Source organism: Tachyglossus aculeatus, chromosome 6, assembly GCF_015852505.1.
Source record: "Tachyglossus aculeatus isolate mTacAcu1 chromosome 6, mTacAcu1.pri, whole genome shotgun sequence".
NCBI lineage: Eukaryota > Metazoa > Chordata > Mammalia > Monotremata > Tachyglossidae > Tachyglossus > Tachyglossus aculeatus.
The window spans coordinates 43,344,465-43,358,962 of NC_052071.1; the positions used below are offsets into that span (position 1 = coordinate 43,344,465).

Consider the following 14,498-nt stretch of genomic DNA (forward strand, 5'->3'; position numbering starts at 1 on the left):
TTCCTCTGCCCCTCCTTCTTCCACCTCAATCAATCAATCAATCAATTGTATTTATTGAGCACTTACTGTGTGCAGAGCACTGTACTAAGCACTTGGGAAGTACAAGCTGGCAACATATAGAGGCAGTCCCTACCCAACAGTGGGCTCACCGTCTAGAAGGGGGAGACAGAGAAAAAAACCAAACAGACTAACAAAATAAAATAAATAGAATAGATAGGTACAAGTAAAATAAATAAATAAATAGAGTAATAAATATGTACAAACATATATACATATATACAGGTGCTGTGGGGAAGGGAAGGAGGTAAGATGGGCCTCAGCCCTCTCCTGGGTTGCAAGGGTCTCTAGCAACCCAACAAAACCGTCTGGGGAAAAAAATCACAAAAACTTGACAAATTAAAGACTCTAACAACCCACTGTTGGGTAGGGACCGTCTCTATATGTTGCCAACTTGTACTTCCCAAGCGCTTACTACAGTGCCCTGCACACAGTAAGTGCTCGATAAATACGATTGAGTGAATGAATGAATGAACAAGCTTTCTTTCTTTCCATTTCCTTAGGATGTTTTTTAAGTGGCCAATCAGTGGTGTTTATTAAGCGCTTACTATAATAATAGTCGTTAATAATTATGGAATAATAGTGATAATTATGGGACTTGTTAAGCGCTTACTATGTGCCAAGAAATGTTCTAAGTGCTGGGGTAGTACAAGTTAAGCAAGTGCTTACTACGAGCCAGGCACTGTACTAAGAGTTGGGGTGGATACAAGCATATTGGTTTGGACGCGGTCTCTGTCCTACATAGGGCTCACAATCTCAATCTCCATTTTACAGATGAGGTGGTAATAATAATAATAATAATCTCCATTTTACAGATGAGGTGGTAATAATAATAATGGTATTTGTGAGGCACTTACTATGTGCCAAGCACTGTTCTTCTAAGTGCTGGGGTAGATACAAGGTAATCAGGTTGCCCCATGTGGGGCTCACAATCTTAATCCCCATTTTACAGATGAGGTAACTGAGGCACAGAGAAGTTAAGTGACTTGCCCAAGGTCACCCAGCAGACAAGTGGATTAATACCCAAGTCCTCTGATTCCCAGGCCCATGCTCTATCCACTACCCCACGCTTCTTCATGCTGCTGCTTCTTTACTAAGCACTGAGCACTGTACTAAACACTTGGGAGAGTGCAATATAACAGTGGAGATATTCCATGGCCACAACGAGCTGACAAATATCCCTAAATTAGTCCTCGGATACACATTGAACAAGGAGGGCTACTGTCTGCTGTTGCGACTTTTGTATTTATCCCTGAGCAAAAATACAGTATTCGCTAAAGCTACAGTCCATTACTTAAATCAGTCTGTTTCTGTCCAGCTTCTGAGGTGAGGTGCCATTCCAAATTTCGGGGAAGACGTGGAAAAAAAAAAGATAAATTATAGGGGGAGAGTGTCTCTGAAGAAAAGGAAAGAGAAGGAAATCTACTCTATTGTATTGTACCCTCCCTAGGGCTTAGCAAAGTGCTCCACACACAGTAAGTGCTAAATAAATGCGATCGACGGATTGATTGATTGAAATAGGAAGGTGAAAGGGGGACTTGAGGTGGGTTGGGGGGAAAAGGTGACGAGGAAGGAGGAAGGAGGGAGAGAAGAGACTGAGAGAGAGAATGAGAGATGGAGAGGGGGGAGAGGAGGGTGAGGAGAAGGAAGAGGGAGAGGAAAAGAGAGAGAGAGATGGAGAGAGAGAGTCCAGGAAAGGGATATCATTTGAGAATTTATGGTCCTATCAATGAAGCAAGTCATTTGACAGTCAGAGAAATCACTTCCAATGTGTTTACCCCAGCACTCAGTACAGTTTTCAGCACCATGGTAACAAATACCACAAATATTGTGATTATTATTAGCCCCAAATAGTCTCCCACTCTATTTCCCGGGTCACTCCTCCTTCTTCTTTTATTGGTATTTGTTCAGCACTTACTCTGTGCCAGGCACCGTACTAAGTGCTAGAGTAGATACAAGATAATCACGTCGGACACAGTCCTGGATCCGCAAAGGGCTCATGGTCTTAATCCCCATTTTTACAGATGAGGCAACTGAGGTACAGAGAAGTTAAGTGACTTGCCCAAGGTCACAGAGCAGATAAGTGGCGGAGGCGGGCTTAGAAACCAGATCCTTCCTGTCAGAGAAGCTCCCTCAGCCCTGGAAGTCACCCCTGACACGCAAATTCGTGAAGCGTTCCATATTTTTGATGATTTTGACACCTGTCTATATGTTTTGTTTTGTTGTCCGTCTCCCCGGTCTATCAATCAATCAATCAATCAATCGTATTTATTGAGCGCTTACTTTGTGCAGAGCACTGTACTAAGCGCTTGGGAAGTACAAGTTGGCAACATATAGAGACGGTCCCTACCCAACAGTGGGCTCACAGTCTAAAAGGGGGAGACAGAGACTGTGAGCACGTTGTTGGGTAGGGACCATCTCTATATGTTACCGACTTGTACAGTGCTGCGCACATAGTAAGCGCTCAATAAATGCTATTGAATGAATGAATGAATTTCTCCCCCAGCTCACCTCAATTCCCCATCATGGAGGCCAAGGCAGTGAGGACTCAATGATCTTTCACAAAGGCCCTTCCAAAGAAAAGATTTCTTTCTATCCTGGAAAATCCTAGGCAATCAATCAATTAATCAATCATATTTATAGAATATGATTCTAGAGAAGCAGCGTGGCTCAGTGGAAAGAGCCTGGGCTTTGGAGTCAGAGGTCATGGGTTCAAATCCCAGCTCCGCCAATTGTCAGCTGTGTGACTTTGGGCAAGTCACTTCACTGGGCCTCAGTTCCCTCATCTGTAAAATGGGGATTAAGACTGTGAGCCCCATGTGGGACAACCTGATCACTTTGTATCCCCCTCAGCGCTTAGAACAGTGCTGTGCACACAGTAAGCACTCAATAAATACCATTGAATGAATGAATAGTAAGTGCTTAACAAATACCATCATCATCATTGAACACCTAATGTCTCTAGAGCACTGTACTAAATAGGAGAGGACAGCAGAGTTAGACATGATCCCTACCCTCAAGAAGCTTACACTCTAGCTGGGGGGACTGACCCTAAAATAAATTACAGTTGAGAGGAAGAAGGGAAAAATCAATCAATGATATCTACTGAGCACTTACTGTGAACAGAGCACTGTTACTGTTAACTAGCACTTGGGAGAGTACACTAAAATAAATTACAGATGGGAGGAAGAAGGAAAAGCAATCAATCAATCAGTCAATACCGCACTTACGGCCTGCACAGCACCGTACTAAGTGCTCGGTAGTGTACAATACAACAGAGTTGTAGACTGTGAGCCCACTGTTGGGTAGGGACCGTCTCTATACGTTGCCAACTTGTACTTCCCAAGCGCTTAGAACAGTGCTCTGCACACAGTAAGCGCTCAATAAATACGATTGATGATGATGACCGTCTCTATATGTTGCCAACTTGTATTTCCCAAGCGCTTAGTACAGTGCTCTGCACACAGTAAGCGCTCAATAAATACTGAATTGAATGAACACAGTTGGTAGAAATGTCCCCTGGCCACAGCGAGCATACAATCCTCCTGGAACACAACAATCGGGAATCCAACACAATCTAGAAGAAGGTAATATGGAGCCAAGTTAATGGTTAACTAATAAGGCATGGAAGTTACATACATAAAAAGTAGTGGGTTTTTAAGTTCTCAGGTGGCACAGAAGAGCTGAACTGAAACCTGGGGGATACAAGTGGGGGAGAATAGAAATTAATCTAGTTTGAGTCTCTTCATTTTAATATGCAGTTGTTACCGTTGAAGGAGGTACTACTATCTGCTGGTGAACTCTCTCCATTCAGCCCAGGTGACTGAAAAATCAAGGAATAACCAATTGATCATCACCCTTTTCTCTCTGAGGCCATCTAAAGCTTGTTCGTTGTCGAGTGGTGGCTCTTGATGCTCTACCGTCCGTTTGCGGAAAATAAACTAAAATCTAGATGAGCAAAATTTCAAGCTGCGCCGAAAATAAGGCAGTCAGAGTAGTTGCTAGGATGCACACACCCATTTCCACTTTGGAAATGGAGGTGCCTCTCCTCCTGGAACACAACGATCGGGGGAATGACACTGGGCGGAGAAAACAACCATTTTAAACACCTTAAAATGCCAAGTGATTTTTTTCTTTAGCATTCGTCAAGTGCCAATCTGCCTGTCGTGTAAAAAAAATCCAGATCCAAAATGGTTCTTCTGGAAATTCAAGGTTTCTTCCCCGTCTGAGCCCTCTCCAACGTAACAGCGGCACGGAGAAGCAGCGTGGCCTAGGGGAAGTAGCACAAACCCGGGAGTTGGAGGACTTAAGCTCTGCTGTGTGACCTTGGACAAGTCACTTAACTTCTCTGGGCCTCAGTTTCTTTATCTGTAAAATGGGGGTTAAAAGCTGTTCTCCCTCCCCCTCATACTGTGAGATCCACGTGGGGCAGGGCCTCTGGCTGATCCGAGTATCTTGTATTTATCCCACTGCTTGGCACTTCGTAAGCATTTAACAGATATCACAATTATTATTGTTGTTATTATTATCAAAATCAGAAAGAAGCTGTTCCATGCCCCATCCTTTGGCTCTGACCTCTATTCTAAATTTCAGAGGACGTTGTCGATGCTTATCGGGCTGGCCTGCCTTAAGCTCAAATCAAATTTCTGGTTTGTTCCCATTATGAAAATTTCACACCCTGATGCTGCTGCTTTCTTTTAAGACCCAACAATTTTATAATAATAATAATAATTATGGTATTTGTTAGGCATTTCCTATGTGCCAAGGTGAAGGTAATCAGGTTGCACTCAATCCCTGTCCCACATGGGGTTGATTGTCTTAATCTCCATTTTACAGATGAAGTAACTGAGGCACATTCATCCATTCATTCAATCGTATTTACTGAGCGCTTACTGTGTGCAGAGCACAGAGAAGTGAAGTGACTTGCCCAGATAATAATAATGATGATGGTGTTTGTTAAGCACTTACTATGAACTGTGCTAAACCCTGGGGAGGTACAAGGTGATCAGGTTGTCCCACATGGGGCTCACAGTCTTAATCCCCATTTTACAGATGAGGTAACTGAGGCACAGAGAAGTTAAGTGGCTTGCCTACGGTCACACAGCTGACAAGTGGCGGGGCAGGAATTGGAACCCGTGACCTATGACTTCCAAGCCCGTGCTCTTTCCATTGAGCCACGCAGCTTATCTAATCAATCAATCGTATTTATTGAGCGCTTACTGTGTGCAGAGCACTGTACTAAGCGCTTGGGAAGTACAAGTCGGCAACATATAGAGACGGTCCCTACCCAACAGTGGGCTCGCGGTCTAGACTTATCCAAGTGGAGGAGCTGGGATCATCATCAATCGTATTTATTGAGCGCTTACTATGTGCAGAGCACTGTACTAAGCGCTTGGGAAGTACAAATTGGCAACATATAGAGACGGTCCCTACTCAACAGTGGGCTCACAGTCTAAAAACCCACATCCTCTGACTCCCGAGCCTGTGTTCTTGCGATATTCACCGCCACAAGCCTACCTCTCGATTGTAAGCTCGTTACGGGCAGGGAACGTGTCTGTTTATTGTTCTATTGCCCTCACCCGAGTGCTTAGCACAGTGCTTTGCAATAAATACAACTGATTACCCTTTTTGCTTCCTGTTGTCAATGCCCTAAAAATTATACTTCGTAAATGTACCAATTAGATTGTACGCTCCTTGAAGACAGAGATCATGTCTTCCAACTTTATTATATTATTTTAGACTGTGAGCCCACTGTTGGGTAGGGACTGTCTCTATATGTTGCCAACTTGGACTTCCCAAGCGCTTAGTACAGTGCTCTGCACACAGTAAGCGCTCAGTAAATAGGATTGATTGATTGTACTCTCCCAAGGGCTTAGTACAGTGCTCTGCACATAATAAACACTCAATATAGACCATTGATTGATTGATTGATTGATTGAAGCAGCGTGGTTCAGTGGAAAGAGCACGGGTTTGGGAGCCAGAGGTCATGGGTTCTAATCCCGCTCTGCCACTTAGCTGTGTGACTTGGGGCAAGTCCCTTGACTTCTCTGGGTCTCAGTTCCCTCCTCTGTAAAATGGGGATGAAGACTGGGAGTCCCATGTGGGACAACCTGGTCACCTTGTATCCACCCCCAGCGCTTAGAACAGTGCTTCGCACATAGTAAGCGCTTAACAAATGCCATCATTATTATTATCATTATTATTATTATTATTCTCAACAGGTTTTGAGAGACATAGGAGAAGCAGAATGGCTTAGTGGATTAGTCCACTGTCAGCGCTCAATAAATACGATTGAATGAATGAATGAATAGAGCACAGTCCTGGAAGTCAGAAGGTCATGGGTTCTAATCCCGCCTCTGCCACTTGTCTGCTGTGTGACCTTGGGCAAGTCACTTCACTTCTCTGGGCCTCAGTTCCCTCATCCGTCAAATGGGGATCGAGACTGTGAGCTCCACGTGGGACAGGGACTGTGTCCAACCCCATTTGCACGTGTCCACCTCAGCGCTTAGTACAGTGCCTGGCACATAGTAAGCGCTGAACAAATACTAGTATTATCATTATTATTATTAATTATTATTAGTGCCCGCGGGACAGCCCGCTGCTGGGTAGGGACTATCTCTATATGTTGCCCATTTGTACTTCCCAAGCGCTTAGTACAGTGCTCTGCACACAGTAAGCGCTCAATAAATACAATTGAATGAATGAATGAATGAATGAATGAATGAATGAATGACAGAGTTCAGGGTCTGCTAAAAGGGACAACACTGCCACCTTGTGGTAGAACATCGTAGTGCCTTCTTTTAATACCAAATAATAATAATAATAATAATAATAATAATGGCATTTATTAAGCGCTTACTATGTACAAAGCACTGTTCTAAGCGCAGGGGAGGTTACAAGGTGATCAGGTGGTCCCACGGAGGGCTCACAGTCTTAATCCCCATTATACAGATGAGGGAACTGAGGCCCAGAGAAGTGAGGTCCACTTCTAGACTGTGAGCCCACTGTTGGGTAAGTGCTTAGTACAGTGCTCTGCACACAGTAAGCGCTCAATGAATACGATTGATGATGATGATGTTGGGTAGGGACTGTCTCTATATGTTGCCAACTTGTACTTCCCAAGCGCTTAGTCCAGTGCTCTGCACACAGTAAGCGCTCAATAAATACGATTGATTGATTGATTGATTGATTGTAGGGACCGTCTCTATATGTTGCCAACTTGTACTTCCCAAGCGCTTTGTACAGTGCTCTGCACACAGTAAGCGCTCAATAAACACGATTGAATGAATGAATGAAGTGACTTGCCCAAGGTCACACAGTTGACAATTGGCAGAGCCGAGATTTGAACCCATGACCTCTGACTCCAAAGCTAGTGCTCTTTCCATTGAGCCACGCTTCTTCTAATAATAATTGTATTTGTTAAGCGCTCACTATGTGCAAAGCACTGTTCTAAGCGCTGGGGGGATACAAGGCGATCAGGTTGTCCCACGGGGGGCTCACAGTCTTCATCCCCGTTTTACAGATGAGGTCACTGAGGTACAGAGAATAATAATGATGGTATTTATTGAGTGCTTATTATGTGCAAAGCACTGTTCTAAGCTCTGGGGAGGTTACAAGGTGATCAGGTTGTCCCACGGGGGGCTCACAGTTTTAATCCCCATTTTACAGATGAGGGAACTGAGGCACAGAGAAGTTAAGTGACTTGCCCAGAGTCACACAGCTGACAGTTGGCAGAGCCGTGAAGTGACTTGCCCAAAGTCACACAGCTGATCAGTCAATCAATTAATTGTATTTCTTGAGCGCTTACTGTGCGCAGAGCACTGTACTAAGCGCTTGGGAAGTACAAGTTGGCAACATATAGAGACGGTCCCTACCCAACAGTGGGCTCACAGTCTTAAATGTGGAAGCAGGATTAGAACCCATAACCACTGACTCCGAAGCCCAAAGGTCTCCCACTTGGAGGAGGAATTAATTAGTGACAATAAGCAGCATGGCTCAGTGGAAAGAGCGCGGGCTTGGGAGTCAGAGGTCATGGGTTCGAATCCCGCCTCCCCCACATGTCTGCTGTGTGACCTTGGGCAAGTCACTTCACTTCTCTGGGCCTCAGTCCCCTCATCTGTAAAATGGGGATGAAGACTGTGAGCCCCACATCATCATCATCATCAATCGTATTTATTGAGCGCTTACTATGTGCAGAGCACTGTACTAAGCGCTTGGGAAGTACAAATTGGCAACATATGGGACAACCCCATCTCCTTGCATTCCCCCCCGCACTTAGAACAGTGCTTTGCACATAGTAAGCGCTTAACAAATACCAACATTATATTGTTATTATTAACAAGAACAATTGTGGTATTTGTTAAGCGCTTACTATGTGTCGAGCACTGCACTAAGCGCTGGGGTGGATACAAGCAAATCAGGTTGGACGCAGTCCCTGTCCCCCGTGGGGCTCCCAGTCTCGATCCCCATTTTACAGAAGAGGGAACTGAGGCCCGGAGAAGTGAAGTGACTTGCCTAAGGTCACACAGCAGACACGTGGCAGAGGCAGAATTAGAACTCGTGACCTTCTGACACCCAGGCCTGGCCTCTAGCCACTGTGCTATTTCTGGAGGTGGGTAGAAAAGGGTTGCCCAAAGGGTGGCATCCAGGCCACGTCTGAGATTTTTCTGCCTACCGCGCAATCAATCAATTAATCAATTGTATGTATAATAATAATAATAATAATAATAATAATAATAATGGCACTTATTAAGCGCTTACTATGGGCAAAGCACTGTTCTAAGCGCTGGGGAGGTTACAAGGTGATCAGGTTGTCTCACAGCCTTCATCGGCGTGGCTCAGTGGAAAGGCTTTGGAGTCCGAGGTCATGGGTTCAAATCCCGGCTCCGCCAATTGTCAGCTGTGTGACTTTGGGCAAGTCATTTAACTTCTCTGGGCCTCAGTTACCTCATCTGTAAAGTGGGGATTAAGGTTATGAGCTCCACGTGGGACAACCTGATCACTTTGTATCCCCCCCCCAACGTTTAGAACAGTGCTTTGCATATAGTAACTGCTTAATAAATTCCATTATTATTGGGAAGAGCTTGGACTTCGGAGTCAGAGGTCATGGCTCCGCCAATTGTCAGCTGTGTGACTTTGGGCAAGTCATTTAACTTCTCTGAGCCTCAGTTACCTCATCTGTAAAATGGGGATGAAGACTGTGAGCCCCCCGTGGGACAACCTGATCACCTTGTAACCTCCTCAGCGTTTACAACAGTGCTTTGCATATAGTAACTGCTTAATAAATGCCATTATTATTATTGTTGTGTTGCTGAATTGTACTTTTCAAGTGCTGAGCACAGTGCTCTGCACACAGTAAGCGCTCAAGAAATTCATTGAATGAATCTATAATTCTATTGATCAATTTTGGTGCTATTGATGCCTATCTACTTGTTTTGTTTTGCCGTGAGCCCGTTGTTGGGTAGGGACTGTCTCTGTTGGCGATTTGTACTTCCCAAGCGCTTAGTACAGTGCTCTGCACTGTAAGCACTGTAAGCAGTCAAATAGTATGGAATGAATCCTGGATCAATGGAAAGAGCCCGGGCTTGGGAGTCAGAGGTCATGGGTTCCAATCCCGGCTCTGCCAATTGTCAGCTGTGTGACTTTGGGCGAGTCACTTCACTTCTCTGAGCCTCCGTGACCTCATCCGTAAAATGGGGATGAAGACTGGGAGCCCCCCGTGGGACAACCTCATCACCCTGTATCCTCCGCAGCGCTTCGAACAGTGCTTGGCACATAGTAAGTGCTTAACGAATGCTATTATTATTATTATTATTATTATCATCATCATTATTATTATTATTATTATTAATTATTCTCTGGGCCTCAATTCCCTCATCTGTAAAATGGGGATAAATACTGGGCCCCACGTGGGACAACCTCATCATCTTGTATCCTCCCCAGCGCTTAGAACAGTGCCTGGCACATAGTAAACGCCTTACAAATGCCATTATTATTATTATTATTATTATTATCATTATTATTATTATTATTATTATTCTCTGGGCCTCAGTGACCTCATCGGCAAAATGGGAATGAAGACTGTGAGCCCCACGGGGGACAATCTGATCACCTTGTATCCTCCCCAGCGCTTAGAACAGTGCTTGGCACATAGTAAACGCCCAACAAATGCTATTATCATTATTATTATTATTATTATTATTATTATTATTCTCTGGGCCTCACTGACCTCATCGGTAAAATGGGGATGAAGACTGTGAGCCCCACGGGGGGACAATCTGATCACTTTGTATCCTCCCCAGCGCATAGAACAGTGCCTGGCACATAGTAAACGCCTTACAAATGCCGTCATTATTATTATTATTATTATTATTATTATTATTATTATTATTCTCTGGGCCTCAGTGACCTCATCGGCAAAATGGGAATGAAGACTGTGAGCCCCACGGGGGACAATCTGATCACCTTGTATCCTCCCCAGCGCTTAGAACAGTGCTTGGCACATAGTAAACGCCCAACAAATGTTGTTATCATTATTATTATTATTATTATTATTATTATTCTCTGGGCCTCGCTGACCTCATCGGTAAAATGGGCATGAAGACTGTGAGCCCCACGGGGGATAATCTGATCACCTTGTATTCTCCCCAGCGCTTAGAACATTGCTTGGCACATGGTAAACGCCTTACAAACGCCATCATCATTATTATTATTATTCTCTGGGCCTCAGTTCCCTTCTCTGTAAAATGGGGATGAAGACTGTGAGCCCCACGTGGGGCAATCTGATCACCTTGTATCCTCCCCAGCGCTTAGAACAGTGCCTGGCACATAGTAAACGCCTTACAAATGCCATTATTATTATTATTATTATTATTATTCTCTGGGCCTCAGTGACCTCATCGGCAAAATGGGGATGAAGACTGTGAGCCCCACGGGGGACAATCTGATCACCTTGTATCCTCCCCAGCTCTTAGAACAGTGCTTGGCACATAGTAAACGCCCAAAAAATGCCATTATTATTATTATTATTCTCTAGGCCTCAGTGACCTCATCGGCAAAATGGGAATGAAGACTGTGAGCCCCACGGGGGACAACCTGATCACCTTGTATCCTCCCCAGCGCTTAGAACAGTGCTTGGCACATAGTAAACGCCTTACAAATGCTATTATTATTATTATTATTATTATTATTCTCTGGGCCTCAGTTCCCCTCTCTGTAAAATGGGGATGAAGACTGAGGCCCACGTGGGACAATCTGATCACCTTGTATCCTCCCCAGCGCTTAGAACAGTGCCTGGCACATAGTAAACACCTTACAAATGCTATTATTATTATTATTATTATTATTACTATTATTATTATTATTCTCTGGGCCTCAGTGACCTCATCGGCAAAATGGGGATGAAGACTGTGAGCCCCACGGGGGGCAATCTGATCACCTTGTATCCTCCCCAGCGCTTAGAACAGTGCTTGGCACATAGTAAACGCCCAACCAATGCCATTATTATTATTATTATTCTCTGGGCCTCACTGACCTCATCGGTAAAATGGGGATGAAGACTGTGAGCCCCACGGGGGACAATCTGATCACCTTGTATCCTCCCCAGCGCTTAGAACAGTGCTTGGCACATAGTAAGCGCCTACCAAATACCATCATTATTATCCAATCCGGCCCCCAAGAGAGTGCCCCCTGGCGGCCGCTGGGCAACCCTGCAAGAGAGTGAGGGCACGACTGCCCCCTGGAGGCCGCTGGGCAGCCCTGCACGAGAGTGAGGGCACGACTGCTCCCTGGCGGCCGCTAGGCAGCCCTGCAAGAGAGTGAGGGCACGACTGCCCCCTGGCGGCCGCTGTGCAGCCCTGCGTCGGCCTCTCCTCCGGCCCCGCCCTCCTTCCCTCCTTCCTAACGGGCGGTGGCTAAATTTTTTGTTAATTATCGTCCGCAAACACGTCTTTATTTCTTCCAAAACGCCACTGAGCGTGTTTACGGGAAAGTGGCTGAAAATTATCCTCCACGGAGCGAGGAAAAAAAAAATTGAACTTCCCATACCGGGAGTCGAACCCGGGCCGCCTGGGTGAAAACCAGGAATCCTAACCGCTAGACCATATGGGAGGTTGCTGTTATATGGTTTTCATTTGCTTCTCTTAACATTAATCTTTTTTATTAAGTGTTTACTATGTGCAGAGCACTGTACTAAGCACAAATTGGCAACCTATAGAGACAGTCCCTACCCAACAGTGGGCTCACAGTCTAAAAGGGGGAGACAGAGAACAAAACCAAACATCCTAACAAAATAAAATAGAATAGATATGTACAAGTAAAATAAATAAATAAATAGAGCAATAAACATGTACAAACATATAGACATATAGCTGGATGAGGAGGAAATTCTTTTTTTAATAATAATAATAATGGCATTTACTAAGCGCGAAGCACTGTTCTAGGCGCTGGGGAGCTTACAAAGTGATCAGGTTGTCCCACGGGGGGGCTCACAGTCTTCATCCCCATTTTACAGATGAGGGAACTGAGGCCCAGAGAAGTCAAGTGACTTACCCAAAGTCACACAGGTGACAATTGGTGGAGCCGGAATTTGAACCCATGACCCCTGACTCCAAAGCCCGGGCTCTTTCCACTGAGTTACCCAACTTCTCTGCTTCTTTTTTATTTTCTTCTACTCTGCTGCAGAAATCTGCTGCTTCTTCCAGGGAATCTACCTCCTAATAAGCCTGCTGGGTTGGGAGGGAAATTCCTTTTTTATTCTCTTCTCTGTGGTAGAAAGTTTCTGCTTCTTCCAGGGAATCTACCTCCTAATAACCCTGCTGGGTTGGGAGGGGGGAAATTCTTTTTTTTATTCTCTTCTTCTCCGTGGTAGAAAGTTTCTGCTTCTTCCAGGGAATCTACCTCCTAATAACCCTGCTGGGTTGGGAGGGAAATTCCTTTTTTATTCTCTTCTCTGTGGTAGAAAGTTTCTGCTTCTTCCACGGAATCTACCTCCTAATAACCCTGCTGGGTTGGGAGGGAAATTCTTTTTTTATTCTCTTCTTCTCTGTGGTAGAAAGTTTCTGCTTCTCCCAGGGAATCTACCTCCTAAAACCCTGCTGGGTTGGGAGGGGGGAAATTCTTTTTTTTATTCTCTTCTTTGTGGTGGAAAGTTTCTGCTTCTTCCAGGGAATCTACCTTCTAATAACCCTGCTGGGTTGGGAGGGAAATTCCTTTTTTATTCTCTTCTCTGTGGTAGAAAGTTTCTGCCTCTTCCAGGGAATCTACCTCCTAATAACCCTGCTGCGTTGGGAGGGAAATTCTTTTCTTATTCTCTTCTTCTCTGTGGTAGAAAGTTTCTGCTTCTTCCAGGGAATCTACCTCCTAATAACCCTGCTGGGTTGGGAGGGGGGAAATTCTTTTTTTTATTCTCTTCTTTGTGGTGGAAAGTTTCTGCTTCTTCCAGGGAATCTACCTCCTAATAACCCTGCTGGGTTGGGAGGGGGGAAATTCTTTTTTTTATTCTCTTCTTTGTGGTGGAAAGTTTCTGCTTCTTCCAGGGAATCTACCTTCTAATAACCCTGCTGGGTTGGGAGGGAAATTCTTTTCTTATTCTCTTCTTCTCTGTGGTAGAAAGTTTCTGCTTCTCCCAGGGAATCTACCTCCTAAAGCCCTGCTGGGTTGGGAAGGGGGAAATTATATTTTTTTTATTCTCTTCTTCTCTGTGGTAGAAAGTTTCTGCTTCTTCCAGGGAATCTACCTCCTAATAACCCTACTGGGTTGGGAGGGAAATTCTTTTTTTATTCTCTTCTCTGTGGTAGAAAGTTTCTGCTTCTTCCAGGGAATCTACCTCCTAATAACCCTGCTGGGTTGGGAGGGGGGAAATTCTTTTTTTATTCTCTTCTTCTCTGTGGTAGAAAGTTTCTGCCTCTTCCAGGGAATCTACCTTCTAATAGAATTAAACCAGAGGATCGCTTGGGACCCTTAAGATGAAATCCTGCTGGTTTGGGAGGGAAATTGCTTTTTTTATGCACTTGGTACCCTTATGGTGAAATCTTGCTGGTTTGAGAGAGAAGTTACTTTTTCATTCTCTTCTTCTCTGTTGTAAAAATCTGCTGCTTCTTCCAGGGAATCTACCTCCTAATAGAATTAAATATAATGAACGCTTTGCACTTGGTATCCTTATGATGAAACCCTGCTAGGTTGGGAGGGAAATTGCCTTTTTATTTTTTTCTTTGCTGTGGTAGAAATCTGCTGCTTCTACCAGGGGATCTACCTTCTAACGGAATTAAACCATATGAACGCTCGGTATCCTTTATGTACTTGGTAGCCTTATGATGAAATTTTGCTGGTTTGGAAGGGAAATTGCTTTTTACTTCTCTGCTGCTGTAGAAATCTGCTGCTCCTTCCAGGGAATCTACCTTATAACAGAATTAAATATAACGAACGCTTGGTACCCTTATGAT

The 14,498-nt window shown here is 44.5% G+C and overlaps 1 non-coding gene across 1 annotated transcript; it reads right to left on the reverse strand.

Annotated features, from left to right (window-relative positions):
• Positions 1-12,093: 12,093 nt before the first annotated feature.
• Positions 12,094-12,165, reverse strand: TRNAE-UUC. Its single transcript has one exon. It is a non-coding gene; the product is annotated as a tRNA-Glu (tRNA).
• Positions 12,166-14,498: the final 2,333 nt, after the last annotated feature.